At 34.8% G+C, this 18,195-nt stretch overlaps 1 protein-coding gene across 1 annotated transcript in view; it reads left to right on the top strand.

The window, feature by feature from the left end:
• Window positions 1-18,195, top strand: part of LOC109073458 (cell adhesion molecule 1-like) — a 171,891-nt gene that overhangs the window by 12,699 nt on the left and 140,997 nt on the right. The gene's annotated exons all lie outside the window — the stretch shown is intronic.

Below are 18,195 nucleotides of genomic sequence, written 5' to 3'. Positions count from 1 at the left end.
TGAGAAAGAGCACAGAACAACGTACAGTGCATTTGTAGTGCATCATTTATTCAAAATAGAAATCTTTTGTAACAATGTACACTGCTTTTTTCTTTTTCTACTTTTTTTTTTTTTTTTTTTAAAGAAGTTAATACTTTTATCCAGCAAAGATATGTTAAATTGATAAAAAGTGATATTAAAGAATTATATTGTAGCATATTAGAATGATTTCCAGGATCATGTGGCACAGAAGACTGCAGTGATGGCTGATGAAAATTCAGCATTGCCACCACAGGAATAAATATTATTTTAAAGTATATTAAAATATAAAATGTTATTTTAAATTGCAATAATATTTCGCAATATTACTGATTTTACTGTATTATTGATCAGCGAAGATACTTCAAAAAAATCTAACTGATTCCAGGACTTTTTAAATGATGTATATGTTGTGTCATTTTCTAAGAAACATTTATCATATTTTATATATTTCTTTCAGAAAACACCATGAAATGGTTTTAAATGTCTCAAATACATAAATTTGTTATTAATTAATTTAAAAATGTTTTTAATAAAGCATGATGATTTCAACAGTTGGGAAAAGGCAATATTATCTGAGGCTGTTTTTCTGAGCAAGATACTTAATTGGTGGAATATGACAGTACTTCTACAAACCTGAAAGTTCTTATATATAAATATGTATTTATGGTAACTGTGGTGCTAGTGGAATAATTGTCTCTGGACAGTTATGCATTACCATTTTGAGTGAGAAATTTCCAATAATTCAGAGGTCGGTCATCAATTATTTCTACTATATGAAAACACAGATGCTTGTAGAAGTAGGTGTGTTCCCCAAATAATTTAAATTAAGCAAAGAGTGCTACATTATGAATGTTGATGTTGCTTAATGATACATAAATATTTGCTGAAGACATAAAGGTCTGTGTTGGGATAGAGATTCAGCATAGAAACACCCTGGAGACGATGCTTGAGGTAAATAAAGCAGTCAAACTACATTAAAGTGAAAGCATCATGAAGTATTTTCTGGGAGTGAGTGACAACATTTATCCATTTGGCATTTCATTCAAAATAAATAATAACTAAGTGGGTTGCATTGAGAACTGCAAATGATTCATGCCACATTAACGTTACATTAGGCAACAAGTGTGACGCAGATGCTCAAGAGCACTGATTGGTCTTTGTGAAACAATGGTTAATTTCTTCTGACAGGGAAGAGGTTATCTTAGCCTCAGTAATTGGTTTGCTGACATGGAAGTTGGATTATTTGTTAAACCTTTTTCAGCCCCTCATATTTTATCAGTCATGTGGCACAGACAGAAAAACTGTCTGAAGAAAAAAAAAAGGAAGGTTACATAAGAAGTACTGGAAGTCTGCATAAAAAGTTTTGCAAATATAATGTTTTTAATTGATTCAGTTTATGAATTTGTTCATGAAGTTCTGTTCATATGCATCTTATGATCATTGCTTGATTTGATAGAACATAAATCCTCTTATTTCTAATGTCACTGGGGTGTTAAGTTAGTTTAAATGTGTATTTTGCAATAGCTCCTCACCTCTGTTTGTTCGTCACATCTCGGCAGAAGCACATTTATCTTTTCTGCAAACCAAAAATTGCAATTGTCTGACCATGAAGAGTTAGATAATTAAAGTTCAACGCACATGGTCATCCAATAACTGGTAATTAAATCATTTGATGAGATTTACCGGCCGTCACAGCTTAAGCATATTTGTTTATTGATCGTTGAACGAGTGATTTAACAGAGATAATTAACTGGGTGAATTTTAGATAGTCTGGTATTGACATCATAAACCTAGGTCAGGTGGGAGCAAATGGCTGTTAGAATGCTGATTTAATTTAGAAATATTTTAATTTTATTTTATTTAATTTAAAATGTTACAGCAATTGTCATCCTTATGATATAAAGTATTTTTCTTATAGATTAATCTTTTTTTAAGATCCTTGAATCTGCACTGATTTAATGTTGAAATAATTTAATTTAAAAAAAAATTTTTACCCATGCCTTAAATCAGTATCAGTCAGTATGGAAAAAAAAACACTGAAAGTTTTTTTTTTTTTTTTTTTTTTTTTACAATGACACCAAAGTAATAAGTGTCAGTTTGATATAAAATGATTACTGCAATTGTCATCTGTATGATATGATTTATTCATTATCAGGGGGCCTCTACATTGGCTCGCTCAAAGCACAAAATCTTCCACTTAAAGTTTTATGCACACGCTGGACCTTTGCCTCGTTCTTTATTGGCCTAAATTGGTTAGTTAGTATAGCTATTATTATGATGAATGACATGTTTTAGGTGGCGTTGGATTTCTGTGGTGCAAGTATTCTTTGTTCAGTGATTATGTATAATTATGCATGATGGTTCCAGAGACACAGGGGGACATCAGCTGCAGACAAAATGTATGTTTGTTTTTGTCTCCTGCTATTTGTCTTGTACAAGTCAGTCATTTTCCATTATTCGTTATCTCTCTTAACTGACATCAATTCAGTCTCTCCCTCCGAAACATCTCTGTCCTTTTGATCGCTTCGTGCGTCGCCTTTCGGGTGCTATCAAGAGTTTTACCAGTGGTCTAATTATGGTGCATTAAGCCATCACAGTGTGACATATCAGCTTGTCACCATATGGTAAAGTGGTGTGACGGCACCGTTCATTGTTTCTTTTAATAGTTGTCCGAAAAGGCATGCCAGAGGGCTCGTGTTCTTTCACAGATGTAATTAGAGCCAGAATTTATGGGACCAATCAGGCTTTCAGTCAAGCACGGCCTATTTGAAGGTGACATCAGGATGTATTGCTCTATGATGTAAACATCCTGTCAGAAGTGAGCCGCTTGCCCTGCAGGCTGTCACAAACCTTTTTAGAGGGGCTTGTCTCCCCTGAGCCTTTTAAAAATCATTATCCCGTCCCGCTGGTTAGTCACATGACATGTAATGTATACGAAATCCTGTCGCACATAGGCCACTTAGAGTGACTTTGAGTTTGCCAAGTCGGGGAGGGTGGGGTAAACTGTGCCACCTTTTGCTTACTTGTCCTCTAGGCAAGGAGAAATTAGTCAGTGTTAAACAAATATCTCTTGGGCCAAAGAAATTTGTTAGGGAAAAGCTGTGTCACGTCGAGAGATGTTATTGAGGAACACATGAAACATATCAGATATAAATATGAATATAAATGAGGAATAAATGTGTTTACTAGTGTATACCATATTTATTTTGCTCGTATTATTCATATTTTCAAACTATAACTTCAAGACATCTTACAGTTGGGGACGGAAAGATAAGAGTCGCGATACGGGCGGATAAACTTCAAAAGGTAATTGATGTCATTGAATAAATATAAGCGCTGCACGTTCAAAGTCAAAAACACGGCGCGGATGTCTTTATTTGAATGTATCTGTAGGGAACCCGGACTGTTGCATTTCCTACAAGCCTTTCTTGCTGTTTATGGTCAGATCAATACAAATATCAACTCATGTTTTTATGCTGGAAATACGTGCCTTCTAAAAATCTAAACAATTAAGACAATAATATTTATACGTTTTAAATTGACTTAATAATTTATATGCTTGATTTATCCCTTTTCATAAAAATGGTCTAAAGCAAGGGTGTCAAACTCAGTTTCTGGAGGGCCGGAACCCTGCAGAGATTTGTTCCAACCCTGCTTTAACACCAATACCATGTAGCTTTCAAATAAACCTGAAAGACTTGATTAGTTGGATCAGGTGTGTTTAATTAGGATTGAATCTAAACTATGCAGGGCTCCGGCCCTCCAGGAACTGAGTTTGACACCCCTGGTCTAAAGGCTGAAATGCTGCTGTATAAGATTTTTGTTTTTGTGAAAACCTGTATCTGAACTGACAAATCAGCTTTGCATCACAGGAATAAATTACATTTGAACATATATTAATAAAAAAAATATTTACTTTAAACTGTAATAATACCTCACAGTATTTCAGGTTAAAATGTATTTTTAATCAAATAAGTGCAGCCTTGGCGAGCATAAGAGACTTCTTTCAAAAAATGTTTTAATTATTACCTCTTAAAATCTCTTCTGAACTTTTAATTTCATATAGCATATTGTTAGTGAGGGAGTGAGTGTGTGTGTGTGTGCTCGTGTTTATATAATGTATATATTTATAAATATATATGTACAAATTATATTCATGATGAATGATAAATTATTATAAAAACATCATTTAAAAAATGGAAAAGGACGGCACAGTAGGTTCACGGAACTGCATAATGATGCTCAAACGGTCATGCGTACTTTGTATTTTCAGGTCAACTTTTTCTGGACAACTCTTATGGTCCCTCGCAAATTATTCCGCACCAGCTTTTCTCCTGTGACCCCCGTGTGTCTTTAGCCGTGTTGTTTCTCCGACAGCTCTTGGGCACAGCAAGACAGATAAAAACAGCTAAAATCACATTCAAAATCCAGGGTGGCTCATAATGAATATGTTTAAACTTTTTTTTCCCACAGTGTTTTTGCTTTTTTTACCCTGCCATGTTTATTTGTGTTTTAAAGAAACAGAATCATTCATGAAGCTGTGCTAAGCTCTTCTCTGAATTCTTGGAGGGCTGTGTGAAATATTCACTAGTGGGATGTACATATATTTCACAAACATCTTATTTTACAGGGCTTTGTTGTTCAAGCATCCCTCTGACGCTTTAAAGATTCGTTTGACTCTTGGCTTTATGGATTCTCAAATAAAGCCCATGCCCTGGCCTGACTTCCTTTTCTTCGCGGAAAGAGCCCATTATGAGCTGAAACGATGGAGCTGTCCTTTAAGGTGTGAGCGCATCTCCCAGGTGAACCCACCGTAGATATTTTCCTATCTGCAAGGACATGGAAGGATAAATTACATCCACAGAACCTAAGCTCTCTCCAAAGCTTTCATTTGCACCTGCAATTAATCAGCCATCACTAGAGAGGCTCCTTAATGTCAGGCCAAGGACCTTATTAGGGATGTCCTTTAGAGCTTTAATGAGACTTATGTCTTCATTGAGTATTTCATTTGACTCACATTGGCTGCCTGTTTAAGGTGGTTGAGGAAATGGTCTACACAGCACAGACCAGCCCTCATAAAGCCCCCAGGCTCTAATGGTTTTCCTGTGGTCAGATGTTAATTTGATCTATTCTGAGTAAACACAATGAATCTCTTTTTCTTTTTTTTTTTCTTCACCAAATTGCAAATGGTTGGCAATGAAATATAAGACACCATGAAATATTTAGTTTTTTCTTTAGTTTCTCTAGAGCTCTTAACTGGCACTACTGTTTCCTAGGTAAATAAGTACAACTTTTGAAAAATGTGTGCAATGTTTATTTCACTTTAGATTATATTTGTTTCAAATTTTCATATATTTTTAAGATTGAAAATCTGATGTAGACATGGTAAAATGTTTCCAAGACAAATAACAAAATGAAAGTAGCTGAAAATCTGGTAGTTTTAATATAAAAAGCCCACCACTGGGACATTAAAGTGCCCGAAGTTGAAGAAACTCCCACATATTTGGCTTTCTGTCCACAATAGACAGTGCCTGAGCATAGAACTCTGAACAAATGGTCCCCTCAGGATCTCAGGAAAATATGGGGTGGAGGAGAAATGCTGCAGGAACCACTGTAAGAAATGCAAGTTGCAGTTTACATTTTCTGTTGCAACATAATAGGTGATATAATGTGTACATTTATGTATATGCACATATGATATCTCACACCTTAAAAAAAAAATGCTAATATTAAATGAAACAAAAATAGAAGCTTTTAAAGCAAACTAACTAATTGCACTACCAGTCAAAAGTAAAAACAGTAATATTGTGAAATATTAACTTTCTATTTATTTATTTTATTTAAATACATTTTCCTTTTAATATATTTTTAAATAATTTATTTAATAGTTTATTCCTGTCCAGATTTGTCATAGGAATTAATTACATTTTTACATATATTCATACAGAAAAGAGTTATTCATTATTATTTTGTATTATTTAGCAATATTACTGTCTTTTTTGATGAATCATAAGAGAGTTCTTTCAAAAACATGTACTACATCAAGATACAATAAATACAATTCAATCTTTGGTTAAATACAATTATATATATATATATATAGTGGACAATAAAATATATTGTAAATATATTGTATGTGCATTAAAAATATATTTTCTCAGATATTCAAAAAATTTTAGTTACTTATATAAAAAATATATTTTTATATAAGTAACTAAAATTTGTTGAATATACATATTTATGTAAATATACAGTAGTATAATATCAACATGTGGCCATTTTTTGAAAAATACTTAAAATATATCTGTAAATATCTGTATTGAAATTCAGATTTAAAGAAATATTGGTATATTCCACAGATAATAAAACAGCAAGAATACAAACATAAAACCCTCACCCTACCAGATCAATATGCTGCAGAAAAACATAAAAAACATATTTATTTGATTGAGGGATGCGTTTGGTGTCTGTAAGTGCAAAAAAAAAAAAAAAAAAAAAAAAAAAAAAAAAAAGTGCAAAAAAAAAAAAAAAAAAAAAAAAAAAAAAAAAAAAAAACGAAATCCACGAGCCTCACTGGCCACTGTGTGCATTTTCATAATTACCTCTTTCTCTTCTCTTTCTTCTAACATGAATAAACCTAATTAAGCGATTCTGCCATCTTAAAGGGATACTCCACCCCAAAATGAAAATTTTGTCATTAATCACTTACCCCATGTCGTTCCAAACCCCAAAAAGCTTGTTCGTCTTCGGAACACAACTTAAGATATTTGGATGAAAAACGGGAGGTTGTGGACTGTCCTACTAGACGCCAAGTAAATTACACTGTCAAGGTCCAGAAAAGTATCCAGAATAGTCAATCTGCCATCACTGGTTCAACATAACGTATTAGAAGTGACCAGAATACTTTTTGTATGTGAAGAATACAAAATAATGCTTATTCAACAATTTGTCTCCTCTGTGTCACCCCACATAAGCGTAGCGCCTTTTGGCGAATCTGAGATGTACGCAGACAGTGTACGCTCTTCTTTGTCAGCCAGTCACAGCCTTCTGTTTTCATCTAAAATATCTTAAATTGTGTTCCGGAGAGGAACAAGCTTTTAAAGGTTTGGAAACGACATGGAGTTAAGAGATTAATGACAAAATTTTTATTTTGGGGTGGGGGAGTATATCCCTTAAGCAAACAGGCCTAAAACATATAAAAGTTTGGAGTTCAGTGCTGGTAAAAAAGATGGCATCCAGCATGTTATTAGTCCTCCCAGTGCGAGGTGGTGAGACTCGCGCGTCAGCCGCTCCCGGTGGCGACCTGCTCTGTAAACGGATAGGAGGCAGTCTCGGCAAGGACCACAAAGCAGATTGCTATCGCAGACCACAAAGCTGAAAGATGCTCTCACCTTTTCAATGGCAGCCTTGTGGGGAAAACAAGGGACCTCAGCGAGGAAAAACCACCCACTTTGGAAGTATTTTAGGAGTTGTTGTTCCTGGTTTTAAGGGCCCAAAAAATATTTCAGCATCAGTTTTTAAAAAGGAGGATGTGACTGTGCATGGAACAGTTTGGAAACTTTGCATGGTTGTCGCTGCAGGGGAATGGCCACATCTTATCAAATACAAACACTGGACGTATTATGGAGATCATTTCATATCTACTGTACTCGACACTTCTTAATAAAATCGCAGCACTGAACACCACAGGCACCAGTGGCTTTCATCCATGGCTTTCACTTTTATTTGTTTACGCATTTTTTCCACAACTAAATTATGTTGTGTTTTCGCCCATTCGATAGACTGTATTTTAATAAGTGTCGTTTAAATTGTTTGATGAGTGTAATTTAGTCAGCAATAATTGAACTAGCTTTTGTCAATAAAAACAGCTTTAATAAACACTCAATTCAAAAAGTTTGGAGTTGTCAGCATTTTTTTCTTTGACAAAATTATTATTTTAGTAAAAGGCAGTGTAGTGATGGGGTTAAAAGTAAATCAAAAAGCTGAGTAAACTGGATAGATCAGGCTCCTGCATGTTACAAAGCTAGATTGATATTTTGACCATGAATGCTGCAGTGGCTTCCTCAACCTTTTATACACTTGGCAGCCTTTGTAGAAAACAAGGGAACTCAACGAGAAAACCCCATTTGGAAGTAATTTTTGGAGTAATTGTTCAATGTTTCTAGGGGCAAAATACTCAGCATCAGTTTTAAAAGGAGATGTGTGCATGGAAACAGTTTGGAACTTTGCAGTGGTTGCAAAGCAAAGGGGAATGGCACATAAAAGAAATACAAAAATGAAAGCACCAAATGGAGATCATCATACTAGATGTTACTTGAAGGATTCATAATGACAACTCGCAAAAGCACTGAAGTAATGGAGGTTGCAAATTCTGCATTTCAGCGCCATTAATTCACACTTTTTATACAGAACCAATCCCCCCCCACCCGTAATGTATTCAGTAAGGAAATTTAGTTTGTTGTTTTCCCGCCATATCGGATTAGACTGGATTTTAGTGTTGTGTCGTGTGAGGTTGTTTGATATTGCGTAATTGTAGTCACGGGGATGATTAGAATAGCTTTTGAAAATAGAACTCAGCTTTAATAGGTACTGGAAATGGAAAATGTGTGTGACAAAGGGGTCTTGACGGGCCCTAGAAAAATTACTGACATTATTGGGACCGTGGCTGAATTAAATGTAAAAAAAAACTGAGAAGAAAAACAGTACGGACCTTACATAAACGTGTGAACATATAGTGGAAAGAGATGATGTGAAAAGAGAGGGGCGAAAGATGGTGGTGGTCGAGCAAACTAAGTATGCAGAGTTTCCACAGGGTGGCATTATTCAGTAATATGCAGCAGCCGCCCCTAATGGTGGTAATGGGTGTGAAATGTAGAGGAAAGACTGTATTAAGTGGCTTAGGATTTATAAATCACGCCCCACAATTGAACCGAAGCAGACTGACGGTCTAAAGTGCTATATGACAGGGACTACGGAAGTAAATAAATCCATAATTCTGAAAAGATAAATGATTATATTAACTTATTTTGTTGAATCAGAATATATAATATCTATATAAATCGAACAGTTATGCTGCAGCCCATGATGGCATGTGTATTTTGTTAGTTTCTTTTATACAGGGTCAATGCTGATTAATAAGGTATAATAGCCATTTTCATCAATTCCCAATATTTTTGTTCTGAGTATACAATATTGTTATTTTTATGTTTAGTAATAAACTTAAATGTGGACCCCCCTATGAAGATGTCAGAGGAGGGATAAGTGAGTTTTTGTGTTTACAAAAGCCACAATGTACCGTCAATTGGTAAGATGCTATTATATATAATACTTCACCCTATCTTTGTTCGATCCCCGAGTATTCTGGTTTATTGTGCATATTAATTGATACACATCATTTATGGTTAATGTTTGGGGCTCAGCATGTGATTGGCCCGATATTGGGCTCATTTTGAAAGTTAAGAGACCTTGTAATGACACCTGAGCTCGAATAAATGTAGCATCCCTACCAAATTCAATTCTACAGTCAGTTTGAAAATGAAGGGAGGAAAATTGGAGCGTAACTTATAATAACCTCCCATCTGCTGGTACCAAAATAGAAGGGTATTATTATGTCCCTGCCAGAGGGAACGCCCCGTTTTAAGAGCCTGTTGGTTGCGCTCTGTGTGATCAGATGGTCGTTCTTGTGGTTCTGCGATTTGAAACAAGCTCACATTAGCCTGTCGATGGTCAGGCCATGAAATGTAGTCAAACTTATGTTGATATCGACGACTCAGACCAGAATATACGGTAAACATTCATCATTGGAATCTAGGCGAACGTTTTGGTTTGTTTATTATCATTTGAACATATGTTTGTTTGTGTTGCGTCCCAATGAGAAAGAGGTTTGTTGTGCTAAATATTCTTTAGGGCCTCCCCTTCTTCACCGTTCTCTTGCATTGTTGGTCATCTACTCATGTCAGGCTGGATTAAACAAGCCCATTGATCAAGACCTTCTGAGGTTTTTCTGGTCCTCTATTCATATCTGAGAGTCATATTCCTCAGACCGAATCTCTAGTGTCTCTTATGATCTGGTCATTGTAATATTCTATCCCTTTGAACTTTGTCTTTCATGTCGATCAACCAAACAACCCATTTTCATTAATCTGTTTAGAATATCATTTTTTGTCAGTTAGGGAATATGAAATACAAGGTCATAGAATGCTGCAAGACAGAAGCTCTGTATTATCGGAAAAAGAAAGATTATTTTTTTCACTAGAGCTTTCTTATTACGCAACCTATTAAAATTTTAATCAGATTTATTACATGATACGCTGATTAATAAACTGAAGTTAATTGCATATATATATTAGTGCTTCACCGCGAGGTGTATTAGCAAACGTCCCTCGAAGACACGCGCACAAGAAGAAAATTACCGACAGGCCAAAAATATAATTCAATGACATTATTGTTGCAGACAAATAAAATCATTGAATTTGGCAATAAGTTTTTCAAACTGTTATTATTAAAATTGTAAAAAGATATCTATGTATATGGGGTGTTGTACAGTATGTGTGTCTATCTATCTATCTATCTATCTATCTATCTATCTATCTATCTATCTATCTATCTATCTATCTATCTATCTGTCTGTCTGTCTGTCTGTCTGTCTGTCTGTTCGATTATTGTGAGTATATTTCAAATACATGCAGTTCTTTTGAAAATTACACATATATACTACAGTAATATGTATTATATATTTATTTTGGAATAAATACTTTATACTATACAATACAAGCTCACATTAAATTAATTAAACGTTTTAGTAATTTATAATATTACAAATAAATTTGGTTTATGATCTTTTTTTTTTTTTACTTACCAAACAACCAATAAACCAAAAAAAAAAAAAAAAAAATACCACAGAAAAATATTAAGCATCAAAAAACACCAATAATATATAAGAAATGATATTTTAACACCGAATCAGTATATTAGAATAATTTCTGAAGGATCATGTGATACTGACTGCTGAAATTAACTGACAGTTATTGTTTATTAGTATGAGATATTTTAAAATATTGCGTTTATTTCCTAAATACTCTCTTTTAAAAAACATGAACATTTTTAGCCCTTTTTTTTCTTGAATTTTCCACATAACTTTAAGATGGATTTTAACAAACCACCCAGGGTTGATGAGTAATTGTATTATTTATGTTTTTGCATTATCTTCTTGATACTGTATCGAACCTTATAAATAATAACGTTAAATTGACGGCCCTATTTGTTACGTGTTTGTCAGTGCAGCTTCAGTAACACGCTGTCAGATCCGACTGCTGCTTATCACCCTGGTCAGCAGTCATCATATGTTGTGTTTTGGATCTGCTGTCTGTTTTTTTACCGTTTCTTTAGCAAGCTCAACCAGCTTCAGTAGAACACCTTGTGCTAGTTGCCTAGCATTTTTCCTCCCGATTTAATGGCATAGTACCAGTTTGTAATCATGCTGGTCTTGTCAGCCGGGCAGGCAGATGGATAAATGGAGTCTCCGTTGGTTTGCGTCAGCGCCGTAGAGGTGTGGGTTGGGCCTCACATTGGAACTGGACTTATTAAGAGAGACCTCTGAGTTCACCTCCAGCTGGAGGAGAGTCCCGCTTGCTGACTATATGGGGGGTGGGATGCATTCTTGGAGGAGGAGGGTCAGCAGATGGAGAGGCGACACAGATTCCCATGCCCCTGAGCCTGAGATCTATGAAGCAGGAGGTGCCGGAGTGCCGGCTTGCATGTGGCCTGCACATTAAGTCAATGGGTTCAGCAGCACAAAACAGACAACCTTCGATACAAACTCCCTTTCTATGTGACCATAATTGACTAACATTTATAGAGATCTGCATCGTTTATCGAAATAAAACCAAAGGCAATCAAATATAAATGCATGAGCATGGTTTTAATAGTGAAGCGGCGTGTTTGTTTACACATGAGCAGCTTCTTATCTGCAAGTCTTTGTTCAGTTTGCAGGTAAATGTGGCACTACACAATCTCATCTCTTCATCTGCCCTGAGTTTGGGAAGCTTTTAATGTGCATTTGGGAATGCAACATGCGCCAGCTATCTTCCCATACTTGTAATGAGAAATGCTTATCAACAAAAGAGAAGCTTTAAGGGCCCCCGTTTTTTTTTTTTTTTCCTCAAATAAAAGTTCTGATGGTGTACATGTTTTTTAAAAATGAAGAAATAAGATAGCCATTCATAGTTACGTATTGTAGTTTTAAAGTTCGCAATGTAAAAAGTATAATGATAATATAAACAATAAATAACATCACTTTTAAATATACTTTCCATTAATTTTTTATTTTTCAGGTGGAATTTTACATTATATATATGTCTTATACAGTAGTTATTCCTATTTTTATTATACTCATTATTAATTCATTATTATTATTCTAAAAAAGTGATATAATTCCATTATTCATTTATAAGTATTGCTGTTATTTTATAAGAATAATAATGATAATTAATATATATATATATATATATATCTAATAAGATATATTAGATTCCAGCGAATTATTGCATTTATATTTTCTTATTTAGATGTTTATGGATTTTAATATTAGATTTGTAGTTAGTAGGACTAATCTACTACTATTATATACTATTACTATACTATGTATAACACAACGAATTGTTATATATGTTTATATAATTAATACCATTATAATAAAAATTGTATAATATTATATAAATTTATTAATTAATCATAAGTTCTCATTAATATTTAATTAGTAATTGTTGCTATTTTGATAATTAGTGTATTAATGATTATTAATATTGTATATATGTAATAATAGTGAGATAGTAAGAGTATTATTTTTTATTACCCTTAGTATAATACTTAGTGCAATTATTTGGGTAATAATAATAAATAATAATCATAATAAATAATAGTACTACTACTACTACTACTACTAACTACTATTATTAGTCCAAACTGAGGACACAAAATTGTGGTGAAATTGTGCGCTCCTACAATACATAAATAAATAAATGTAATAATTACCCCACCCGATTTTGAAGGTCCTTTATAATTTATTTAAATTTATTTTTTTGCAACCTTTATATGAGATATAATATGATGTAAAGCATACTCATAAGTCTTAAGGCTGATTTGGATATGGAGGGTTTAGGTATTGTTAAGAGTCACTTTTGATCCTTAATTATTTTTCAAGCTTCCTGGCACTTGTCATACAAGGAGGTCAAACTGTTAGGCCAAGGGATGGAAAAACACACCATAAGTTTGCGTACATCCGCCTTTTATTTCTCCTTATTGCCGACGGCTTCCTCTTTGGAAGTGGAGATTTAGGGAGTCCCCTACCGTCTCCGCCACCTGTGATATTTTCCATCTCTGGAGGGAGTTTTTACGGCCAGTAACTCTCATCTCATTGCTTCTCCACCTCAGTGCAGTTCTGTAACTTAAGTGGGTCGAATGAAAATGTTAGATGTAAATTATTCAGAGTGGCACTTTTTTAAAAACGAGCCAGTTGAATAGACACTTTCTACCTGTGTTCCCGTATTGCCTGTGTTAAATGACATGCCAGTCACTTAAATAGGTTTAAGTTCACCAAATTCCGTGTCATATATAGCACATTTTCACAGCCCTAGCATATCCATTGCTTGGGATAACCTTTGCTCGTATTACAGCGTCATGATGCTTTCAAGTTAAAAATTAAAAATGACGATCAAAAGCCAGAAAACCGACAAATTACACAAAAACTCAAAAGCTGATTTTTTTGGATTGTATTCACCCCTCTTCACCTCTCTTTTACTGCTTTTAATAGTGAGCTTTGCCAACACTAGGAAATTGACACCCCCCGTCAAATCAAACTGGGTCTCTTCAACACAGATACACAGTTTTATTCTGTTCATTGTTCAACTCCTGTTGCTCCCAAATATATCTGTGCTAAAATGGGTGCCCTAACCTTGCCATCACAGAGTATTAAGGCTTGGTACTGTATGTTTTCCAGCATCCTCAGAAAACTCATCAAAGGACGATCTAGGACACACAACCTTGCCATCACAGAGTATTAAGGCTTGGTACTGTATGTACTGTACATGCATTATATTAGATCTATTTGAATTGTTTGATACCATGGACTATTTGATGATTACCTTACCTCATAGTATGACATTTGGTTAATGTAAACAATTGGTTTGTTTGTTTACTTACATTAGTATACAAATAAATCAGTAAAAAATATTTATTGTTCCTAACAGAATTAATGGCTAGTCTGTCCTGTCTGTCTGTCTGTCTGTATGTCTGGGGGGGGGTCTGTCTGTCTGTCTATCAACCAACCAACCAACCAACCAACCAACCATCCATCCATCCATCCATCCATCCATCCAACTGTTCTTTTTGGGGCTTGGCAGCCCATGGTCACTGTAAACGGTCACTGTATGGCAAGAGTTTCATAATTTTTCATAGACAAGTCTTCCAAAAATGTCTACTTTTTTATTTCTTGAAAGAAATAACACATATTGTTTTTGGAACAACAGAGGAGTTGAGTAAACAATGACAGAAGTTTCATTTATTGATGAACTATCCTCTAAAAAGTCAGCAAATAAAAACAAACAACACCGAGTGGAAAAAAAACAACCAAGACACCTCTCTAAAAAATAGTTGTTCACACTCAGGTTGAAAAAAGAGATGGGTGATAATTTCAGAAGATGTGAGAGCTTTTTGTGTAATGAGGCTGTTGTAGTACACCCTACCTTTAGCCATCTTTCATTGCCAAAGGACAGTAAATGAACAAAAATGTAGTGGCCTTTCATATGTCCAAAGTAATTCATCACTTCCCTTCCCTGTTTCATCACTTGCCAAGATAGCAGGATATTGAGCAAAGCCCAGAGCACGATTTTATCTGCTATGTGTCTGCAGTTCACAAACTCTAATTCGACACATAACATCTTGTTGTGTCAGCTTTGTGTTGATGGACCAATAACTGTACATACAGCACTGGTGCTGCTGTATAATGAGGATGTTTTGGGGATGGGTAATAGGCCATAATACCCTTTTCAATGAGAAACTCCTGTGGGAAATAAAGTATGTTGGACTATAAGAGAGTCAAGTAAAATATTGATCTAAACCTTGTAATGCTTTGCAAAAACATGATATATACAACAATGACAATGCCCTAGCCTTTTTCACAAGTTTCCTCCAATTGACAGCAAAATTAATCACCTAATTTGGTAATGTGTTTTGTTTTTCACGGCTGGTTTATAAATAAAACAATGATCACTACTTACTTCGTTGTCGCAATGAAATTTCCTACCCTCACATTCCCACTGAAAATGATCTTTTTGAAAGTATTCATCTTGTAAATATACTGTGCAGTTTGCATAAACAACTCTAGCAGAAGCTGAAAAAAGGCAGTTCTGGTTGCCTTATTGTGTTTATTTCCTATTTGTTTTTGCTTGTAGGATGCCGTTTGAATTGGTATGGAGTTGTAATGTGGTTGCAACTCTTGGATTGTGTATTAGGTCAAACTAGGTCCTGCTGGTGGCTGGAGGCATCAGCCTCCTTACTCTGTCATGTTCTTTATTAATGGGCTTTTAGCAGAAGGCCAGGGGAAATAGAGACACACAGTTAATTCCTCAATGTTAGTCTTTGGCACACAAGTGAGCCTCCTCATCGCTAGTGAGCCGTCCTCTGCGGCCTCTCATAGAAATGACTGTGGAAAAGGCCATCAAAATGAACCCAGACTCCAAGCCGATGTATATTCGTGAGTCCCATATGGTGCTCGTATGGGAATCCAGGTTTCCGTAGTCTTACCTACATCATGTCCTGATCTCGTTTCCTCCCCATTTCTGTCTCCAAATAATGGATATGGTCTTTTTGATTCGATAGAATCTAATTGTTCTTATTGTATATTGTTAGCCAATAGTTAAATTTTGCCCTTTAGGCATTATTTTTTTGAAACTGGGAGTCAGATCTGATCTGGTTCTGGTATACAAACCCCCACTTATGTTACAAAGATCAAGAACAATTCCATAAGAATCCCAATATATGAATTGTTAATATAAGTGTAAGTATTTAATTAATTAATTTAAAAAAAAAATCTTCCCTACAATATCAAAAAAAAAAATAGGTCCGCTGTCTACATTTTTTAAATCAAATTTCAGAAATACATCATATTGTGCAAGTGAAATGTGCGGTGAATTTCATTTCATTGAATTTATACTTGGTTTTGATAATGTAAGACAGTGGTTGACCTTTGATCTTTTGATGGTAAATGTCTTCAAACAGAATCTTACGCTTTTCATGATTTCAACCAGGAGAGACGTGAGGGTCGTAATTCATCGACATTTGCTGTGCATGAGCTTGGCATCCTAACACACTGTGTTTTTTGAGACTGACTGAGGGTCGGTAAAGGTCAGATCCCGTCAGGCTTCCATTTTCTCTCCCTCAGCGGATAGCAAAGTTCGCCCCTTTCCCCATCGGCGTTGTCAGTACACACTCTTCCCCGATCCTAGCGAGCATCAGTCCGTCATCGACTTCGCAGTAATGTGGGGGTTGATCTGCTCCTCGTTTCACATCCCTGCCCCTGAGTGACTGGGTTGTTGTTATGGTATATGTGACTGTCCAATCTGTTTATAATTGAGCTGTGCTCTGTTTTGTCTCGTAGCAGCATGCTGTGAATGAGGGCTGGAGGGAGGTTGGGTCTCTCAGTTCATCCATCAGTGGGCTTGCGTCGCAGGGTGGATTGGCCGCTCACTCCCTCAGCTTAAGACATTGTGAAGAAGATGGCCATCATGATGGTGTGGCCTATCTCACCTCGGTTGGTCAGAAAATACATTTGACTCCTTTTGTGTTGTGGCCCCGCTGAAGAGCCTGTCTAACAATGCCCCGGGACAAAAGTAGGTACAGCAGCTGCCCCCTCTCACGTGTGATTGGCTTCTCAATTCGAAGGAATAGAAAGAGTCTTCTGTTTATGCTAGCATCAGAAATTGTGTGTGTGTGTGTGTGTGAGAGACAGAGGTGAGAGTGGATAGTATGGATAGTAGAGAGAGAGAGAGGCTTTTTAAAAATTTACTTGAGAAGCATTGTCTATATCTATCTATCTATCTATCTATCTATCTATCTATCTATCTATCTAATCTATCTATCTATCTATCTATCTATGCTTATCTATCTAATCTGTCTTTAATTAGGAGTATGCTTCAAATTTTTGTTGTCTTTTACACGCCAATTTCAATTATGGATTTCATATAATTATTTTTTATTATTATTATTGAATATTGTTTTTTTTTTTAAACCTCACAAAATTTGTTGTTCAGGAAAATAAAACTAGATATATTCTAAGATAATATTCTCTGAAAACAATTTGCATTTGAAAAGCAGAGGTGTTTAGAATAAAACCAAAAATGTCCAGAAAATTATCTATGTCTAGAAAATTAATAGATCTGCCTACAACGCATGTTTGCAATAAATATTAGCAATTTTGCATTTTTAAAAGCACAAACTTCACTGAATTTTTCAACAATTAACAGAAGAATAAATAAAAATAAAAGCTCAGTTATAATTAATACAGGATATCTTAGGACCACTTATATTCTCTCTCTCTCTCTCGCTTATATATATAAATATATATATATTATATTATAGATTTGTAATAGTTGGGTATTATTATATTAAATTTTAATTAAAGTTTTAACATAATTAGTGTGTTTCTTTTTGGTCATTATTAATTAAGCATGTGTGTGTGTGGTGTGTGTGTGTGTGTGTGTGTTGTGTGTTGGGGGTGTTTTAAATATTGTCTATATAGTTTCTTGTTAAGTTTTTATTTAAGTTTTTTTTTTACTTTGATATTAATTAAAAGAAGTCTCTGCCCCTAGCTGAGACTTTTATTTATATATTTATTTTTTTCAGTTTCATGTACCGAATTTGTATTTATTATTAGTTATTCTTATTTCTAATAAAAAAAACATTAATTATTAAATGTTGAATTTTTTTTAAACGCATAATTACCCTGGGATACATTCTCTCAAAAATAAGTCTATGCTGGTTTGGGCTTCTCACAGTGAATTTAACTTGCTTTTATGGATTTTTAGAATATATTCAAGGATAACCGATAATACACCATTAAGAACATGATTTTTGTGCACTGTATGCTATACCTACGCCCAGTCTGGCTTCAAGGCCTAG

Source organism: Cyprinus carpio, unplaced genomic scaffold, assembly GCF_018340385.1.
Source record: "Cyprinus carpio isolate SPL01 unplaced genomic scaffold, ASM1834038v1 S000006701, whole genome shotgun sequence".
In the NCBI taxonomy this organism is placed as follows: domain Eukaryota; kingdom Metazoa; phylum Chordata; class Actinopteri; order Cypriniformes; family Cyprinidae; genus Cyprinus; species Cyprinus carpio.
The sequence above is the reverse complement of the archived record's forward strand: the minus strand, read 5'-3'. Positions and strand labels throughout refer to the sequence as shown.